Source organism: Aethalodelphis obliquidens, unplaced genomic scaffold (genome assembly GCF_003676395.1).
Source record: "Aethalodelphis obliquidens isolate GAN/ISIS:26980383/991018 unplaced genomic scaffold, ASM367639v1 scaffold40, whole genome shotgun sequence".
Lineage (NCBI taxonomy): Eukaryota > Metazoa > Chordata > Mammalia > Artiodactyla > Delphinidae > Aethalodelphis > Aethalodelphis obliquidens.
In genome coordinates this window covers 9,123,044-9,145,236 of record NW_020837984.1, presented here as the reverse complement: position 1 = coordinate 9,145,236, position 22,193 = coordinate 9,123,044, and the positions used below count along the sequence as shown (strand labels likewise).

The window sequence follows — 22,193 nt, the reverse complement described above, 5'->3', positions numbered from 1 at the left end:
CTTCATTTGCAAATATTTTCTCCCATTCTGAGGGTTGTCTTTTGATCTTGTTTATGGTTTCCTTTGCTGTGCAAAAGCTTTTGAGTTTCATTAGGTCCCATTTGTTTATTTTCGTTTTTATTTCCATTTCTCTAGGAGGTGGGTCAAAAAGGATCTTGCTGTGATTTATGTCATGGAGTGTTCTGCCTATGTTTTCCTCTAAGAGTTTGATAGTTTCTGGCCTTACATTTAGGTCTTTAATCCATTTTGAGTTTATTTTTGTGTATGGTGTTAGGGAGTCTTCTAATTTCATTCTTTTACATGTAGTTGTCCAGTTTTCCCAGCACCACTTATTGAAGAGGCTGTCTTTTCTCCAGTGTATATTCTTGCCTCCTTTATCAAAAATAAGGTGACCATAGGTGCATGGGGTTATCTCTGGGCTTTCTATCCTGTTCCATTGATCTATATTTCTGTTTTTGTGCCAGTACCATACTGTCTTGATTACTGTAGCTTTGTAGTATAGTCTGAAGTCAGGGAGCCTGATTTCTCCAGCTCCATTTTTTGTTCTCAAGACTGCTTTGGCTATTTGGAGTCTTTTGTGTTTCCATACAAATTGTGAAATTTTTTGTTCTAGTCACTTTTCTTGTTAAACCAGTGTCCCTATGCTTAGAGATCTGCCTTACAGCTAGAGCTTTTGAGATTCTTTAAGTGGAAAAAGATAGGTTTGGGTCTTAAAATATATTTTTAAACATAATTATATATATATTGCTTTGAAGATTCATGGTGTATACAAGGGTATTTCTTGCAGTGTCTTAATAGTAAAAATGAAGATACAACTCAAATGGACTAATAGAAGAGTAGTTAAATTATAATAGATATGTTTAAAATCAATATAAAAGGATACTGTCAGTCATTAAAAGATGTGGTCGTTGTACTGATATATATGTTGACGTGAAAAAAAATTCCTTTTATCTTAAGTGAGGGAAAAAAATCCAATTTCATATCCCAATTAAATCTCTTTTTCCCTGCACCCATTATTTTTTCTCAGTCTTTACTTGAGATTCCAGGAACCTGCAGTGGAGGGGGAGGTATGGTCTGCATTTTCATTCATCTTTCCTTTCCTTCTGGTGGTAGTTCCCCAGGAGTTGGGAGACTGGAGGAAAAATGGGGAAGAGTGATAAATACCTCTTTAGTTCACTGGGTTTGCAGTTATAGTTCTTTGTTGGTTTTTACTGCTTTACTTCCATATGGCAGAGGTGCAAATGCCAGCTTTCTATTGTGGCATTTATATGATTTGTGAGGACAGGAGGGTACTTGCAAAGCCTTCCAGCCATGCAGTTCCCCAACCCGGGAGATCTGGTGCAAACTTGACTTCTTTCACCCTACCTCAGCGCTTACAACTGGTAATACAACCCACAGACTCTTGCTACAAGCATCCCCTTACCCAAAGATTGCTCACTTAGATGCAACTTTAGCAAAATGATTTAAACCCTGCTACCTTCCAAGGAGTCTATTGGCTAATGAGAATATCCTACTTCCTTGTCACACCGCATAGTCTGATAACATACTTCTCCTCTGCTTCCTACTTTCCACCTTGCCATCTCTTTCGTTTCTCCTTTCTCCACTTAAAGTAGTACTGGGCAGATCAACAAGAAGGCTACCTAAAAAATATCCAACAGTTGAGGTTGATGTTGGTCTTCCTTTCTTATGAGAAGTGATTTTCGGTCTTCATACCCCACCTAGTTTGGAAGGTTGGAAATCCACTTCCCTGCTCCCCATGGAAAAGGTGCTGTACTCTGGCCTACAGTGATGCTGACAATTTCTGTTTTCAGCATCCTTCCTCAATCTTCTAGTCATAGACACTGGGGATAGGTGGGGAAGGGCTGGGGTTGGAAGTGGCAAAGCTCCAATTATTGAAGCTTTCTCTTTGAAATGAAAGATACTTAACACCTCTTTGTGCTCAGCTTGACATATCACCAACTCCCGAGCAATGCCATAAATCCCACTCAAATCCTATGATATTTGAAAAAAAGGTTTCAGGAAACAGAAAAATTCAAGGGGTGGAAATAATTAAATAGTAAAATAAAATGTGAAGGAAAATGAGTTTTCAGATGAAATGTGTTTATGAAAAACAGAACTGGATGACTTAAGCCATTTTATTTTTCACATTCATATGAAATTTCAGAGCTCAGTTTCATTCATTTATTCATTCAACAAATATTCATTGAACACCTACATGAACCAGGCACTAGTAGGCCGTGGGTTTATGATAGTGAAGTTGATAGAGAAGTTCCTGACCTAAGTGGGGGTGACAGTAAGTAAGTAAATAAAATAATAATTAGTTAAATATTGTGGGTTGAATGAAAAGCTATGAAGAAAATAAACAGAGTGCTGTGATCCAGAATACGAGGGAGCATTAATATAGTAAGGTGGTCAAGAAAAGCCCTCTGAGAGGTGGCATTTACACTGCTGCCTGTGGGGGCTAATCCAACCCACATGGTGCTCTCCAGAAGGGTACCTTTTCCTAATTCACTTAGAAGCCATGTGTGGGTTAACATGGAGGCTCTGAACATTTAAGCCAAAACCTGAAGGATAAAAAGGAGTCAGCCATATAAAGACCTGAGGAGAAATACGCCAGATAGATAGAATAGCAATTATAGAGGCTCTGAGATAGAAAGAGCAGTGTGTGTTCTAGGAGATGACAGGAAGCTGGAGGGAGGAAATAAGTGAGTGAAGAGTAGCAAGAGGCAAGAGATGAGTCTGTAGAATTAGGAAGGAATCAGACCTGCAGGGCTGGCTGTATAGGTTTTGGATTTTATCCTATCCTTCATTTAAAGCAGGGAACTGACAGGATCTGATTTACATTTTTTATAGAGTATAGCTCTATATTTTGAAGGTAGAAATAACAGGAATTGGTGATGAACTGGATGAAGGGAGAATCGGATGAGGAGGGAGGAGTCATGAGGAGTGAATTAAAAGGGAAGAGTCAAGGGCAGCAGTTCATCATATCAGCAGTCACTGAGATGGTCAAGGCTGAGGGAATCCAGATTTAGAGAGAGAAAATTCATTTTGGTCATGTTCAGCTTGAAATGCCTAGGAAACATACAAGAGGATGTCAAGCAGATGTTTAAAGATGTGAATCTGGAGCTCAAAAAGAAGTCTAGCCTACCAATATAAATTTAGGAATTGTCAGCAGATAGTTTTTAAAGCACGAGGACTGATATAGGGGGAAGGCATAGAGAATAGAAAAGAGGGTATAGGAACTCCAACATTTAGAGGTCACATAGAAAAAGGAAAAACATGTGAAGGAGAATGAGCAAGAGTAGCCAATTATTTAAGAAAACCAGCATAGTTTGTGGTATAGAGCCCAGGGAAGAGAGTATCAGAAATGGCCAGTTATGAGAGTTTAATTAAACAGCACAGAAGAGACAGAGTCAGCCAAATAGAAGTTGTCAATTACCTTTACAGGAGTGATAGGGAGGTTGAAATAGATTGAAGTTTGCTATTTATCTTAGCAACACTGATTATAAGAAGGCAGTAGAACTTCAGAGTTCTGAGAGAAAATTAATTCTGAACCTAGAATTCTATAGACAGACAAAGCATTCAAGGATGAGAGCAAATTAGGGAATTTTTCACTTTTTTTGACTTCTTATGTACCTTTTCAGGAAAAAAAAAAAAGCTTAAGTAATTGTTCTAGCAAAATGAAAAGAGAACTCAAGAAGGAAACATGGGAAGCCAATAATAGAATCTGCTCTAGGAATGCAATAAAAAGATATTTCAGCACAAATATTTAGACATTCAAGGTGATCAATAGTAATAATAACGGAAAGTTAGAAGGGTATCAGAAGAACATCTTTAAGAAAAAAGTAGATTCATTTTTATGAAATAGCATGATTAAAAACCTTAATAATCTTAATTGTAGAGTGACATATGCTTCTCCTGTCATCAACCAAAAAAAGACAATTAGAATCTTTAGTAAAGGCAAAAGAATTGTATAACCCATGGTCCAAAGATGAAACAAATATGTGTGATTATTATGAGTAATCAATGGACATATGAAAAAAGAGAATCCATTTGACATTGACACCTAGAACATGTTCCTTCAAAAAGCATAGATTTAGTAACATGGTTTATATTTCTCTTTTACAAGTTCACTTATACTATTCAGCAGTGAATAAGATTTATTAAATTGTAATACTGAAAAAAATCACTTTTCAAAATAAATTTAAAGACAAAATGCAAAAGTCAGTTATTCTAACAGTGTAAATATTATAAGTATTGACTGTGTAAAAGTACTGGTACAGCTAATAAAGTTGGGAAATGGAGGGAAGTGAAAGGATGCAAATGTGTTAAACTTACATAATGGAGGAGTCAAGAGACATTTTCTAAAGTGTGGATGGACATACTTTCTAATGGTAGATCAAGAAATAGAGGTTTAAGTATATTTAAAGCAATTAAGTAACAAATAGAACTTAATGTATTATAATAAAAATTGCATAGAAGAGACTAGGGGAAGAAAAATGGAGGCTAATGTAATTAAGCCAAATTCTTGTTGTTCTTTTTCAAAGTGTGGAGGCAATTTTAAAAATGTCAGGAGTTGAAGCAAAATGTGGCAGTATGTGTGTATTATTTTCAAGTATGGAGGTAACTATCAGAAGTACTAAAAACAATTTGATGTAGCTACCTTTAGGGCAGTGTTTTTCAAACTGTGAGACTGAAATCAAGTTAGTGGGTTACAATCTACATTAGAAGGGAGAAGATGAAGAAAAAGTATGATTAAGTAAAATTGGTGAAACTTTTATCAGATCTGTGTGTGTGTGTGTGTGTGTGTGTGTAAAATGTATTTCCTACTTGGGTCCTGGTCAAAAAAGTGCTCTAGGAAGTAGAACTAGGTTGTGGACAATAGTTGGGCTGTATTTTTCTCTTTTATTTTTCTGCTCATCTGTTTGAATTTTTAACTTATGCATGTATTATTTTTATCATAATAATTTAAAATATGTATCTGTTTTTTAATACCTTAAAAATACAAATTTATAAGCTTCCATACCATAATGTGGCATATTTCCTAACAAAAGCAAATATTAGGCAATTTTTCTAAAGAAACAAAATGACAAGCAATCTTACCATCACTTAGCAAGAAAGGAAAAATTAACAGTAAGTTTTAAAGATTACTCAAGGCTCAAAAGAGGGAAGGCTGGGGCAGGGCCAAGAATTTAAGACTTTAGGAGTCCAGGCAATGGATTAAGTAAGAAGAAGATAAAGCAAGAGAAATCAAACAGTTTAAATATCACTGTCACAATGTAAACCAATGCTAAGAATGATCTTGAATCAACAAATCATTTTACCTTATTGTCTCTGTGTGATGTTTCACCTATCAGTGAACACTATAATTGCTTGCATTTCTATGGTGACTTTAAACTTAACTCGGTTTGCCCTTACAGCAAATATGAGACAATTCTTGAGTACCTTCTTGCCCAGATCCTCCCTTTTCTAAAAGCTTCTACTCCATTGGGGTGAGACCTCTGTGGCCACATGCACTTTGTGACCCACCACCTAGCCATACCTACTTTGACCAAGGAAAGACTACTGACCCAATTTGTACTGGTCAGACTTTCTCTCCTAGGAATTTAGAATTAGAACTCAGAAATGCTGGTCATTTTGTATTGGTCACTTGGGGAAAAAGGGTATCATTCTGGGGCAGCCATATTTGGCCCATAGATACACAGAAAAGAATTCATCTTCCTAAAAAGGAAAGAATAAAGCACAGAGGAAAGGCTATTAATTCATTAAGTCAACAAATACTTATGAAGAACCTAGTGTTCTAGGTACTATTCTAGGTACTAGGGATACAGCAGTGAATAAAACCGAGTCTGTGCCCTTGTGGGTATATATTCTTGGGAGAGGGAGGCAGATGATGAACAAATAAATATTTAAGAAAATGTCAAGTAGTATATAAAAGGTTCTATGAAGAAAAATAAAGGGTAAGGGAAGAAAGTTTGACATTGGGGTCAGGGAAGACCTCTCTCAGGAAGTAATTGAGCAGAGACTTGAACCAGTTGGGGAAGCAAGTCAAAAATATATCTGGAGGAATTGCTTTCCAAGCTGCAGTTCTAGTACATGCAAAAACTTTGAGTTGGGAACATTCTTGGGACGTTCAGGAGACATAGTGGCAAGAAGACAGAAAAAAAAATCTACACCTAGATAAGATAAAGAGGAGATCTTAAAAACATCCAGAGAGAAAAGATAAATTGCCCAATTATTAAATAAATAGGTTAAAGATGGCCTCTGTATATTGGTTCCTATGTTGTTTACTTATTCACAACAGGCTAGGACCATTAGATCAAAACCCACCAGCACCAAAGTCAAATTTTTATACATCTAATTGTTTTAAGCGTAGCCCAAATAAGCAGATTTCTAGCCACTTAGATACTACCTATTTGACATATCCCACAAAACTGTACCCAAACTCTTCTAGCTATAGATAAGACTAACCTTGTAGCTATAAAAGACCCCAAACTGGGCTGCCCTTCAGAGATCTCTGACCCAGAGATTCACCACCTTACCACTGAGTGACATATCCTAGACATGTAGCCCCCTCTCTGATTCCTGTCTCCTTGGGAGTTCCATTGCCCTTTTCCTCTTCTGAGTGGTGGCCCCATGCTGCTGTCTCTGGAAAAATCTCTTGCTGTGAGTGACTTTTCCTTTCATGCAGTTCTGTCCAAGTGCCACCTAATAAGCATTATTATGCAATACTGCCATCTCATTGTTCTGTCTTTTCCTTGATCTCTAGAAATCCTTGAACTCACCACACCAATAGAATAAAATTAGATTGAAATTGACTTTTCAGTTGTAACAATATAAGTCAGAAGACAACGGCATAATATATTCCAAGTAACAAGAGCAAATAAATGTCAGCCTAAAATTTTATACCCAGCTAAACTATAACTTGAGAGACCAAAAATTGAGACTCCCTACTAAAGGATATAGTTCATAATTAAATAAATCATACCACAAGGAAGGAATGAGAGACCCTTCTCAAAAGAAAAGAATAGCAGAGGGCAATGGGAGCAGGTAAATATATGGGGAATATCTAAACGGGTATTATTCATATAAAACAATGATAATAATAATGACTCATCAGGGAGTACAAAAATAAGATGAAGCCAAAATACTAATGGTAATAACATGAACAATGGGGTAGAGTGAACACAGGAAAACTATTCCAGGCCCTTGTTTTATTCATGATCAAGGTAGATATATTTAGCAATTCCAGACTCTAAATGTTTATATTAAGGATATAACTAAAGAATATATGTAGAATGTACTATTTCAAAATACAGTAGTGAGGTAACTAAATTTTATTTAATGCAGTAGATAGCAGCAAGAGAAAAGAACAGATTTTTTAAAGTAAAAAGATGTTTTTTAATTTTTAAAGAGAAAAGTATGAGATAAAATGATAAGAAATAAACCCAAATATATCAGTAAATGGACCCAACTCACCAATTGAAAAATAGACATTATCAGGTAAGAAAAAAGAAAACATACAAAAATATACCTGAATTGAATTTACAGGAACTATAATATGAGGACATAGAAATACTTAAGTAAAAGAAGAAGTTCTGCAATAAGAGAAAAAAAAGTTAAAGGATTGGAAGGAAATGAATAAAACCATTATTATTTTCAGGTGATATGATTTTCTACATAGAAAAATCCAAGGGTCTGCTGACAAATCATTAGACTTAAAGAATTTGTCAAAATGTCTGATACAAGATTTATATACAAAATTTAAATGCATTTTGTATGCAATTAGGAAAATAATATTTTAAGAAATAATTTTTATGATAGCAAGAAAAAAGTATAACATCCTTTGGATATTAGGCAAGGCCTTACAGAGAAAATTATAAAACTTTAATGAAAACAGACATATAAGGACTTCCCTGGCTGTCCAGTGGTTAAAACTTCGCCCTCCAATGTAGGGGGTGCAGGTTTGATCCCTGGTTGGGGAGCTGGGATCCCACATGCCTCGTGGCCAAAAAACCAAAATATAAAAATAAAAGTAACAGGGCTTCCCTGGTGGTGCAGTGATTGAGAGTCTGCCTGCTGATGCAGGGGACATGGGTTCGTGCCCTGGTCTGGGAAGATCCCACATGCCGCGGAGCGGCTAGGCCTGTGAGCCATGGCTGCTGAGCCCGTGCATCCGGAGCCTGTGCTCCACAATGGGAGAGGCCACAACAGTGAGAGGCCCGCGTACCACCCCCCAAAGAAAAAAGAAATAGAAGTAACAAATCCAATAAAGACTTTAAAAATGGTCCACATCAAAAGAAAAAATATCTTAAAAACATATATATTGAGAAATATAATCACACTGTTGGCTAGAAAGACAATATTATAAAGAAGACACGTCTTTCAAAATTGATCTATCCAAATTAATTTCGATTGAAATCTTAGATGGATTTCTTTAACTTGCCAAGCTTGACAGAATTTATATGGAAAATCCAAGACTCAAAAATAGCCAAGATACTACTCAAGAACTGGGGAAGATTTGCTGTGTCACATATCAAGACTTCTTATAAATATATATTAAGTAAAACATATTGACAATGGCCCAGTGATAACAAATTGACCAGTGGAAACAGAATAGAGTCAAAAAACTGATCCATACATATACAGTAACTTGATTTATGCCAGATGGGTATGATAGATGACCAAAAAAGGATGAACTTCAATAAATGGCACTAGCCTTTGAACTGCTTACCTTCAATTTTCTTGTTAAATGAGATCATAAATGTCTACATTGTTTAAACTACTGTTAGATTTTTCTGTTACTTGCAGCCCAAAGAATTCCTGATACAGACCCTAGTATCCCTTGGCCAAGGACATGTGAATAAAATGGTCCAATCAAAGTGGATCCTGGGACTTGTTAAGGAACAACAGGGAAGAGACAATGCCTCTTCTATAAATTTGAATCTGAGTGAATATGTGCCTGAAGTTTCTGGGGACTACCACATGGAACCTGAGAGTGAAGACAACGCAGGGGAAGACAGAGTGAAGGATGCAGAGTAACTAAATCTTGGTGACAGAGTTTGAACCTTTAAAATGAGACCCTCCTTCTCCTGTCTACACATGGACTTTTCAATTATGTAAGCCAATAAATTCCTTTTTATTTATTTAAGCCATTTTCAGTTGAATTGCCTGTTTTATGCAACTGAAATGATCTGACTAGAAATGGTAAACTCAGCTCACTTTCTCAAAGAGTTTATCATAGAAACCATGAACATTCTACTGAATTTTTTAAATGTTGCTGGCTGAAGATGGATGTGACTAATAAAGCCAGTGTACAACCAATATATAGATGAGACCACAAGAGCAGTAACTGGTTTGATTGAACATTTGGGTCATGCTAATATTTATATCTTTTGAAAATTCTAAGAAAAACAAAAAGACTCTTTCATCATGTTTTATTCAATAAAACTGAAGCTGAGGGGTTGAGAAGGAGCAATCATATAAGGTCAGGAGGGCTTAATTTTGTTAGCCAAGTAATAAGCATGCATGGGATTGTAGAAAATAAATTCTTGCCTCATTCTCTAGGTTTATGGAAAAATTTTTTTACAAATACGCAGTGTAAACTGCTTTTAAAATTCTGGTATTTTGTTAACTAGGGAGTCTTGCTAGGATGGCTAACAAAGCAGAGACTGAAGAAAGTCTGAAAGTCATGAGACACAAGAGACCACATTTGCATTTTTAGAAGATTTTTCAAAATAAAAGAGATCTAAAAGTCAGATAAATACGAAATGGATTCATGACAAAGAAAGTGATCTACAGAAGTAGTTCTCAAAATTAATTTTAGCATTGGAACTTTTTTCCAAATGAAATTTTAGAGAGAATTTCAATATGTAAATTAGACAAATGTATTTGTTAGTATAGATTTGTTTTTTAATTTAACTATATAACATTTGCTTATTAAGGAGTAGAGGAAGGATGCTACTTTGTTGAACACACTAAAATTTTAAAATCAAGCGTTATGGCATGCGGGATCTTTTTTTAGTTGCAGCATGTGGGATCTTTCTGCAACTAAAAGGTCCCAACTAAGACCCGGTGCAGCTAAATAAATAAATAAATAAATTTAAAGAAGAGTTATGGATGACAGTTCCTGTCTTTTATTATCATTAGCATTTAATTAATTTATTTATTTTAGCTATGCAGGAGTAAGATAAATATTTGCAAATAGTAATTTCAGGGTACTTTTAAATTAAGCTGACTCAGAAGCCTGAGAAAGGAGTAGTAGATTTTCAAAAATTTTATTTCAAGGTTAAACCATTAAGCACATCTATTAGTAGAACTAATTATCTTAAATATAAAGGTTAGAGAAGAAGGAACTAAAAGTTACAAGGATTGCTTAAAATACTTATAATAGGATACAGTATTATGACACCACACTTACTTGTTAGTCTGTTGTTTTTGTTGCATAATCGGCTACAATATAATTTTGCCTCAACAGAGAATTTGAACATTTAACTGGTTTTTAACTGAGCATGATGCATGTGTGTTGTGGATTTGTGCTCATTTGTACAATTTTATGTCGGTAAATGTGCTGACATGTCTTAATTTTTAAAAATTAAAAAAAGAAAAAATGCAGGACCATAATTTTCAATTTAATCTTCATTTATGAGACATTTAAGTGAGCATGCAAACATTATGATGAAGAAATCACAAGGACTGTTCACAGATATTTCGGTTCTCTTCCTGGATATGGGTAGGATTGCACTTCCTGGCCCACTTTGGAGTTGGCTGTGGCCATGTGCCTTGCTTTGGCAGGTGAAATGTGAGCACCAGTAATACATATCAGTTCTGGGCAGATGTTTTAAGCGCCCCTACACAGTTCTCCATGTTTCCTTACCTCTGCCACAGTTATCAAAGAAGCACACTAATGAGGAGTCTCCATCAGCCTGGATTCCTGAGTGATGATGAACAGAATCCCCTGCTAACCTGCACTGAATATGTGTAAAGTCACAAACTATGGGTAAACCGAAGCAGCCAGTTAGCAGAAAGGGGAGAGGGGACAGACTTGCAGAGAGTATCTGAGATACCATGAGAGAATGATGAGAGAGAGCGGCCAATCCCTAGAATTTCTTTGGTTCCAGGTGCTTTCCAGGTCCCATGGGTTCTAACACTAAAAACCCCACATTGTTCTATGGAGCTTGAACAGGACTCCTGATACTTGAACAACAACAAGCTAAATAAAACATGTATTTCCACTTAACAAGGTGTCCCCAAAATGCATATGCTAAATCAAAAGTTACAGGCATTTTAATATATAATGCCAAATGTCACACACTAGCAAGGAGGAGCGTGCCCCTTTCACAATACAGTAGTCTTCACAATACTGGGTGTGCACTTTATAAAACAAAACAAAGTGGGGGAAAAAGCTTTGCTAATAGGCAAAAAAAAAGTTAAATCTATTAATCAGCATTTCTTAATTAGTGAGGCTGACTGTTTTTCAAATGTTTTTAAGTCATTCCTTTTGTAATTAAAAAAATTAATTTCTCTTGCCAATTCATTTATTAGAATCTTAAAGGTTTCTTATGGGTATATATGTGCTTTCCATACTGCAATACTTATCACAAATATTTGCCCAGGTTGGTTTAGCTTTCAGATTTTTATTATGCTGGTGGTTTATGTCAATTTTTAACCTTTGTGTAGTCAAACATAGATTTTCCTTTATCGAGTGACATATTGCCCAGTACTTTGTTAGCATCTCCTATGACTGTTTATTGTATAAAATTATTATTCTAACCACTTTTGTGTGCTTTGTAGATTGACATCTTTTATACATAACTATTCATATCATTTCCCATATTTTTCCTTTTAAAGATCAAACTGATTGATTCGCAAACCCCAGCTCTTTTTTCGACTTTCTTTAATAAAATATGTAATTGTTCCACTGCATATACTAGCAATCATACCTCCTCTGCCCTCAAACAAAGATGGTTCAAATTTTAATCTTATGTTATTTATTAAGCTGCTGAAAATGATTTTACTGACCACCAAAGAAATACACCTATCTTTACCCCTGAACTTCATATCTAGTGTGTGTGTGTGTGTGTGTGTGTGTGTGTTTCTGAAATCCTTTGATATCCTCGATTTTACACTTTTATTTTGAACTTTAGGCCAATGGGCCTTCAGTTTTAATTCATTTTCAGCAATTGTTCCATTTTGTATATTATAACAGTTAAAAATAGTTTAAGGTTACTGTCAAATCAAACATTTGGAAACAACAGTAGACAGCATTCTGCTTCCTGAGGGCTGTTGTGACCTAATCCTAACATGACTTTTTGTCCAGATAGTTCACTATGGTTCACTCTCTTTCCTGTTGACCCTACAGTTGTTGCCAGGACACAAACCTGATCTAACTCTGCTGCTTAAGAAGCTTCCATGGCTCCCAGTCACCTACAGGTAAAATCAAAACTCCTTAGAACAGAAATCTTTTTTTTCCACCATCTGGCCCCCCTAAATTTTTACCTTCATTTGCACACCTCTTAAAATGAGCACAGGAGCTGCAGCCACACAGAGGTGATTGTCAGTCTCAACAAATTATTTCCCACATCAGTGCTTTTGCACTTGTTGTCCCATTTAGAATGTCCTGCACTTCTCTCCCCGCTTCCCAACCCCAATTCTTAGTATCCTTCAAATGCCAACTCAAACTTCACTTCTGCAGTGACAGCTCCAAGTTCAGACTGTCTGGCAGTCAGTCACCTCCTCCTCTAGGGACTAGACAGTCATATTCAAGTGGGGGAAAGAGACATAGAAAGAAATAATCAAACACATGGTCAAAAAGACCATGAACTCTTTAAGGACAAAGACCTCATCATTTACTCACCTCTGTGTCCCCTGCACCTACCAGTCAAATAAGTGTTGAATTGAATTTAACTGAATCATGCGGAATGAGTTTAATAATTGTATTTCACTTTTAAGAATATCAACTATGTGGATTTTCTAGTTATAGTTTCATAATTTGACCTTAAAAAATAAACTACAAAATGGTTGCTAAAATTTTACAAATGTTTGTATTATCAGTTAAATTTATTTATTGCATTTTAAAAAATTATGTAGTGTTGTTTTTTACTTTAATGGGGTCTGTATAATTCATAGAATCTATGTTAATGTCTCAGGGTAATTTTAAAGCATGTAAAGCATAGAAATAATATTGGAATGGATAGCTGAGATACAAATATTAAAGTATAGGAATGTGCCAAAAAGAAACTCCTGCCTGAAAAGAACACTTGTTTCTTGCAGAGGGCAAAACCCTGACATCTTTAATAAGGTATTGCAAAATCTGCTCACTCACCCACCCTACCCATGGAAGGCAAAGTCAACGTTCTGACTGAGCTTAGTTTAGAAACTTTGGAACCATGTGTTTAAAGAATGAGACAGGTTTGTCAAGACTTTCTGCCAAAGCACATCACAAATTTAACATGTGCTTACTGCCTGCTCTTAAAACCTAGTTTCCATGAGCCAACCAGCTGCTGGCATTTGGGATATCTTCTAACTAGTTATGTCTCAAACCCAGCCACATCTTCATTTCCCAAAGGAAGCTCCAGAAACTTTCTGCTGTCTCCTCTGTCTCTCATATGACTTGTTAACTCTGTTTTATAAAATTCCTCAATTTTAACCTTAGAGCCATGATATTAAATTTATAAACATGAAAATACAGATATTAAAATGTTGGTAATGAAGTTAATCACCTTCCTGATAAACCTGCTCATCCTGTATACTCTTATGATGCAACCATCTTTGCAAACATCCACCTGAAAAAAGTTAAAGTCATAACAATAACAGCTAACACTTATTGAGTGCTCTTAATGTCCTAGGTGCTATGCTTTTTTATCTCCTTTAATTCTCACAGGAGTGAGATGACTTGAACATATGTTCCTGACCCCCTGCCCCTTTCTTCCTTTCCTCCCCCTAATTCCTTACTGGAGCAGCAAACCCTTGTTGATAATGTGTGTTTCTGAGGATGTCCATAGAAGAGGGTATATACTGGACATATGAGGTCTGTAACTGTGGAAAGCCAACTCCCTTTGGGAAAAATAGTGCTGCACAAGTAGACGGAATCATTCTCCTTCCTAGTGTCTGAGTAAAGTGTTTCTCTCCCTTGTATTTGGAGAGCCTGAGAATAAAGTATAGAATACTAGAGTAGTGGTTCTCAAAAGGTTGTCCCTGGACTTGTAGTAATGACATCATCTGGGAATTTATTAGCACTTGTTAGAAATGCAAATTCTCGGGCCTCACTACAGGCCTATGAGACCCAAGAAGCTGTGTTTTGTTTGTTTGTTTGTTTGTTTTGCGGTACACGGGCCTCTCACTGCTGTGGCCTCTCCCGTTGCGGAGCACAGGCTCCGGATGCGCAGGCTCAGTGGCCATGGCTCACGGGCCCAGCCGCTCCGCGGCATGTGGGATCTTCCCGGACCGGGGCACGAACCCGTGTCCCCTGCATCGGCAGGCGGACTCTCAACCACTGCGCCACCAGGGAAGCCCAGAAGCTGTGTTTTAATAAGACCTCCAGGAGATTGTGATACATGTCTAAGTTTGAGAACAGGACTATAAGAGCAGACGGCTTAATATCCTCCATCTGCTGGAAACAGCCAGCTGACCTGTAAAGGTTCTGAGGAACTCCTATCCATTATAGGGCATAGGAAATCACAATGCATTTAATAAACTCAGTAATTTGAGGGAGATTTACCCAGACCAACCAGAGGGGGTGACTCCTCGAAGACAGAAGATAACTTTAATGTTAGTAGCAGCCCTGTTAGCTCCCTTAGTAGGAATCAAGGCTTAGAGAGGTTAAATAACTGTTCAAGGTCACACCACTAGTGAGTAACAGAACCAAGATTTGAACCCAGGTCCCCTCCTTACCTTCCGTATATAAATTCCAATTCTGTCTATCTCAACTGTTTCTGTAGGATTCATACTTTTTTAAACTTTGTTTTAAATCGTGATATAACATGCATACAATATGGCTCTCTTCCCTCTGGTGGTAACTACTATCTTGGCTTGTTATTTTTTCTTTATTAAACGTCTTTCTTTATTAAGCGTCCATAAGCATTCTTAAACAACATAGTTTGGTTTTTTCCTGTCTTGAACTTCTTATAAAAAGAATCATACTGTTTATATCCTTATGTGTCCTGCTTATTTTGCTCAACAGCATGTTTGGGGCATTCAACCATGTTGTCTTATGTAGCCATAGTTTATTTTCATTGCTATATAGTGTTTCATTGGGTGAATAATATTTTATTCATCCTGGAATCCATCATTTCTTCATTCCCACTGTCACTCTACTTCAGACATTCATTAAACGATTCCTTATTATTTAAGTTATCCCAGTGGACCTTAACTATTCTTATTTCCAGCTTTCCCCAACTGCTGCCAGAGGATTCTTCTAAAAGTCAGCATTGATCATGTACCTCCTGTTACAAGAAGTTGTAGGAGGGGAGGAAGAAGAAAGGCTGGGAGGCAGGCAGCAACACTTTTTTGGTTTTTATTCTAAGGTCAATGCAAAGCCCTATCTGGCTAATAGTTTTGACTTTTTTTTTTTTTTTTTTTTTGGCCACACCGTGTGGCATGTGGGATCTTAGTTCCCTGACAGGGTATTGAACCTGTGCCCCCTGCAGTGGAAGCACAGAGTCCTAATCACTGGACCGCCAGGGAATTCCCTAAATTTCTGTTGTTATATATATATAAAAGCAATGGACATTTATTCCTCACATCTCTGAAGGCCACAAGCCATGCTCCTTCTCTCTAAAGACTCTAGGGGATAATCCTTCCTTGCTTCTTCCAGCTTCTGGTGGCCCAGGTGTTCTTTGGCTTGTGGCAGCCTAACTCCAACCTCTGCCCCTGTCTTCACATGGCCTTTTCCTCTGTGTCTTTCTTCTCTTCTGTCTCTTGTACGGACAGTGTCATTGGATTTAGTGCCTACCCTAATTGAGGATGATCTCATCTCAAGATCCTTAATTATATCTGCAAATATCCTTTTTTCCAAATAAGGTCACATTCACAGGTTCCAGGTGGACATATCTTTTTGGGAGACACTATTCAACCCACATAATGTCACATTTTTCTTTATCTAGTTACCTAATAATAGACACTTGAATTCTTTATTTGTTTCTTTCTTTCTTTTGGCTATTATGAATAAAACTGCTATGAATATTCCTATACAAGGCTTTTTGTGGATACGTTTTCAGCTTCACAGTTTTGAATTCCAATTCTAATTATCTTAATATAAGATGTGATTAATTTTAAGTGGTAATTACCCATAGTGACATTTTTAATTCTGGCAGGAACTTTTGTAAGAATTGATCAGCATCTATATACCTGATCTAAATATGTTGTATAAGTGAAAACATAATACTGCCAAGAGACAAGATATGGAATTCTAATAAGTATATTTATTTTTGTTTCTCAAGATACTATCAAGAAACAAACAAGTTTCAAATCAGGAAACATTGACTTTAACTCCTTAAAATAACAGAAATACCTGATTAAAGTTAACCCCTTAAAATAACAGCAATACTTGGTTAAAGTAAAAAACAAAAACACTGCTTGACTCCATTCTGTCAGTTCTTTGTTTTGTTATGATACTTTGCATTCCCGTGCTTAAAGCCATCACCATGGCTAAATTTGATACATTTATCTCATTATGGGCCTGACTAACATGGACCATTCCACTGGAATGGATTTAAATGCAGTTCCTTAACAAACAAAGCCATCCATCTGGGATATTCTACCCTTAGATTCTGGTAGGTCCATCGTTAATAGAACTACTGGGATGTGGTTTGGAGGCTTTCTCCCGTGTGTCTGGCTTCTCCTCTACAATGAAAGCGTCTTAGAGGAGAGGAACTCTGTCTCCTTCACCTGTGTATCCTCCAACTCCAGGCCCATCTCAGTGCTTTCTTAGCCTTATAAGTGTTTCCTGACTAAATAGTGCTTGTGAATAAAAAATAAGAAGGAAGATGCTGATAACTCTACTCTTCATAGTAGAGTAATTCCAATAATACAGAGCAGTTCTTGTTGATGAAATTTCTTAGAAATTGTTTTAATAAATGATTCCTTTTTAATCTATTGGAAAGCCTCCCAGATTATTACTTACACTGGTAGTTTCTTATTGACTATTTGCTTCATTTATTCAACAATACTAGGAACTGGTGATTGGCTACAGTATTCATTTATAAGAGCAATTTAAAACACTACTCAGAAACAAACAAACAAACAAAAAACACTACTCAGGCCCTGATGAAACTTGACAAGTGTAACAGAGAAAAGTATAGAGTTCTTGTTATACTTTTTAGACAGCTTAAAAATGGTCCTGTAAAATGGTTTGCAGTTTTAAAGATAGGAACAAACTTATGTAATGTGCTCTGTCATTACCACCCCAGTCTTTTGCAATGTGTGTAAATCAAAAAGCTTACTTTTTTTGAAAAGTATAGATACAGTGCCACTATTTTGGAGTATAATTACTTTGAAACTTTTGGGTGGATAAACTTGGAATTTTCACTAATCATAATTTTTCATTTTTACTTTATTCTGTCCCTTTAATTTTAATTTTAATAGGCCTTTCTCTGAAATCAGAGAAACAAATATACTCTATTGAAATCATGATTTCTTCATTTTGACAGTTATCCACAGGATGAGGTTTAACAGAAGAGACAGTGAAGACTATGACAACATAGTCAAACGTGAGATGGTGTAACTTATGATACATATTTTTAAAAGATATGTAGATGCTACTTTCAAAACCACAATTTCAAAATCAAATTAGGCATTTTGAGGGCATTTCATATGTAGCGTTATTTACCAGATTGTATTATTATCCAGACTTTTAAACCTTCTCTACTTGTTTGGGAATATTTTCAACTACAAATAACAGACTAATAGATCTTAAGCAAGAGGGGCTTATTTGTCTAACATAACAAGAAATCCAGAATAGGTGCTTGTTGACATTTTTAGCAGCTTAATGTAGGGGGTTCAGGTTGGTAGCTCTGTGATTCCTTTTGCCTTCTCTTCATAGTCACAAGATGGATGCAAAAGCTCCAAGCATCAGAACCATTTTCAAAGGCAGGAAGCAGGGGACACTATTAGAACTTTCTACTTGCCTCTTTTTTTTTACTAGAAAAGACATATCTTTCTCAAATCATCTATCCAATAGTTTTCTCCTTGCATTTCATTGACCATAATGGTGTCACAAGACTATCTCTAGCTGTAAAGGGGGCTCAGGAAATGACTGTCTGCCTCACCTCTGTAATGAGAGGGAGGCAAGGGAGAAGGGGTTAGGAATGACTTTTCGGTAGCAGTCACATCTTGCATATAGTATGTTCGGTAATGAATTAACAAGTGATCCACAATGTTCAACAGAACTAAAGTTCAGCTATACACCCATTATCTCTCCTACTAAATTTACATTTTCTTTTCCTCATTTGTTCAGAAACATTAGGAGAGGTTGTACTGTTTATCAGCAAACATTTGTTAAGCATGCGGAATACACTAGTACTTGCTCTGTGACTGGGTAGAGAATTAAGAATGGCTAGGGAAGACATATGGGAACATATGTTTATGTATGACTGATTCACTTTGTTATAAAGCAGAAACTAACACACCATTGTAAAGCAATTATACCCCAATAAAGATGTTAAAAAAAAAAAAATCCAAATGGAGAAAAGTACAACTCTAGGATGATCATCAATGCCTGTCATGATGGGGCATTACTAAAATTTCCAAATGAGCTTACTTTCCCAAAATTATTAACACACTTCTCCATATCATAGAACATATTTGAGATGTTAGCTAATATTATATTTTAAATTACCTCATGTAATAGTAATTATCAGGAATATGCAATCAAAATTAACAAGGGGAACACGAAAGTTGCCCCAATATAGTGCTCATTGATTCAAAACTCCTTACTTGGTGGCAAGTACCACATCCTATATATCTACTCCAAGGATTCTATTCTTTCAATTATCTGAAACAATAGTTATTGATGGTTAATGAGACACATAGGAAGAAACAATTTCCTCAGGTCCTAAATGGCCTCACAACCTCTAGGGTCCATGTACTAAACAGTCTCCTGGAGTGATTTGGAAGAGTGAAGAGGTTCCTTAAGAACTTCAGTACCTGGAAACGAGAGGCACAAGAGACTATCCAGCTCCCCAAAGGATCCTCTGTACAAGGCCTACAAAAGGACCATTAAAGGAACTATTGTACTCTTTCCAGAGAAGGAAAATAAATCCATTGTATCCTACAGGGATCCAGAGGCTTGCTAGAACTATTACACCCAATTTTTATAACCTATAGGTATAATTTCAACTTTTTGATCCACCGCAGTTCTTAGTACATTCAGCCTTGTGAAACCATGTCTCGATATTTTATTTGGAAAATATGGTTAAGAAAATAACCATATTTTATTTGGAAAATATGGTTAAGAATATGGTTTAAAAATATGGTTAACATTCCCCGGTGGCGCAATGGTTAAGAATCCACCTGCCAATGCAGGGGACACAGTTTTGAGCCCTGGTCCAGGAATATCTCACATGCCGTGGAGCAACTAAGCCCGTGCGCCACAACTACTGAGCCTGTGCTCTAGAGCCCGTGAGCCACAACTACTGAGCCCACGTGCCACAACTACTGAAGCCAGCATGCCTAGAGCCCATGCTCTGCAACAAGAGAAGCCACTGCAATGAGAAGCCCACAACGCACCACAACGAAGAGTAGCCCCCACTCCCTGCAACTAGAGAAAGCCCGCGCACAGCAATGAAGACCCAACACAGCCAATAAATAAAATAAATAAATTTATTAAAAAAAAAAAAGAATACACGAGACCTGAGTAAGGAAAGGCAAAGGAAGCTAAGCAACTATAGCATATTACAACCTGACTCTAGCTATAAACTGGTTTTTGGAGACTAAACATTCTCTAGTTCAATGGCTTTCCAATTTTTTTTGATCACGCATCCCTGATAATAAAATAACTTTATTCCCACATCCCCAAATCTGGTATTTACCTACATATATACGTCTGTACTAATATATTATGTACATTGTTAAATATATGCAAATCTTTTGAATTAAAAAGATTTTAAAAATTAAAAAAAAAAAAAAAAAAAAGAATGGCTAGTTCCAAGACTTTCATCCATTTACTCAGGAAGTATTTATTGAGTGCCTACTACCTGCTAGACATTATTTTGGAGTTTTGCGATATATCTGTGAACAAAACAAAAAGTTCTGTCCTTGAGGAAGCTTACATACTAACAAAGCATATTGATATTTTAATTGGATTTTAAGAAGTGAATTGGATTTTCATAAATATGCACAACTGGGAAATGCATTTCATTCAGAGGGAAAAACATGAGCAAAGACGTGGAAATGTGAATATGTGTGTTCTATTTGGGGAGCATCAGATAGCTCCATGAAGCATAAAATACATGGTGAGGGCTGAAAAGGCAGGTTACTGTCAGGTTGTGATGGTATGTCCAGGACAAGGTGACCTTTGCCAGATCCAAACTAGCATTTCTCACAGTTAGTACCAAAGCTTACTGTCTTCACTTAGAGGTTCTACAGACACCTTGAACTATTGTGTCCCAAATGGTCTCATTATATTCCTCCTGAAACCTGCTCTTATTCCTATATTTTCTGACTTGATTCAGACCCTCACCATTTCTCACCTGGGCTATTGCCATTATCTCCTACCTTAATCTTCCTTTCCACCCTTCTAATTCATCTTTTCAACTACTTTAGAAATGATTTTTCCAAACTTTATATAACCCAGAGTTCATATTAAAGCCACAGATTAGGAAATAGCTGTCATTTTGGTGAAGAGGGAGACTGAGGAGGGGGTTTGTTACATCTGTATTAGTTTTCTACTGTATAACAAATTACCACAAATTTTAGAGGCTTAAGACAATCCACATTTGTTGTTTCACTGTATCAGAAGTCTGGCACAGTTTAGCTGGGTCTTCTACTTAGGGTCTTACAAGACTACAGAGTGTTGGCAGGGCTGTGTTCTCAACTGAAGGCTTGACTGGGGAAGTATCTACTTTCAAACTTGCTCAAGTTGTGGGCAGAATGCATTTGTTTGTAGTTAAACAGCTCAAAGTCCCACTTTGTTCTGCTGTTGGCTGAAGCCTGTCCTCAGCTCCTAGAGACCACCCACAGTTCCTTGCCATGTGGACTTTCCCCATCATGGCTACTTATTTCATCAAACCAGCAAGGAGAGTCTCTAGAGTGAGTCATTGCTAGCAATACAGAACAGTGTGATCATGGGAGTGACAGTCTTTGCTATATTATATTTATTATAAGCAAGTTACAGGTCCTGCTCACACTCACTGGGCCATGAACACCAGAGATGTGAACACCAAGAGGTAAAGATCCCACATGCCATAGAGCAACTGAGCCCATGCGCCACAACTACTGAGCCCACATGCCACAACTACTGAAGCCCGCACGTCTAGAGCCTGTGCTCCACAACAAGAGAAGCCGCCGCAATGAGAAGCCCACGCACTGCAACGAGGAGTGACCCCCACTTGCCACAACTAGAGAAAGCCCTCGCACAGCAACAAAGACACAACACAGCCAAAAATAAATAAATAAATGAATAAATAAATTTATTTAAAATAAAAAGTACCCAGAAAAATAATTTTAAACATACAGGAAAATAAAGAGATGGGGTTACAGCAGATGGTAAATGCTGGCAAATTATTTAACTCACTACCCAAAGTTACTTAAGCAAAGAACCAAATTTTTCAACTTTTAGTTTATTCTAATTTTATATTACTCAACAACATATTATGAAAAGATGATACTTTTCTGGTTTACACTATACCAATTCTGCCAGAAAGATATACCATACTATTTTTAAAAGCAAAAATTTGTAAATTTATTGCAAGCAATAAATCTGATGACCAAATTGATTATTTTTTTCTGTATTAAATCAGAAACTCTTTTTCCTTGTATGTTTGAAATTCATAGGTCACACACAGCTTTGTCTGCTCTCAGGGCTGGTGTCTCTGCTAAGGAATGAATGTCAGAGTGAAAATGTTAGAATCTCATGAGACATAATTCCATATAGAAGCTTAGTGATAAGTTTCTAATGACAATAATAAACATCAATAAGTTTTAAAATTTATTTTATTGAAGTATAGTTGATTTACAATGTTGTGTTAATTTCTACT

The 22,193-nt window shown here is 36.5% G+C and overlaps 1 long non-coding RNA gene across 1 annotated transcript in view; it reads left to right on the top strand.

The window, feature by feature from the left end:
• LOC113633568 (uncharacterized) overlaps positions 1-22,193 on the top strand; it is a 41,790-nt gene that overhangs the window by 11,697 nt on the left and 7,900 nt on the right. Inside the window, exons 3-4 of the long non-coding RNA XR_003438249.1 lie at positions 8,812-9,119; positions 12,362-12,432. This is a non-coding gene — a long non-coding RNA (uncharacterized LOC113633568). The remainder of the gene's footprint in view (positions 1-8,811; positions 9,120-12,361; positions 12,433-22,193) is intronic.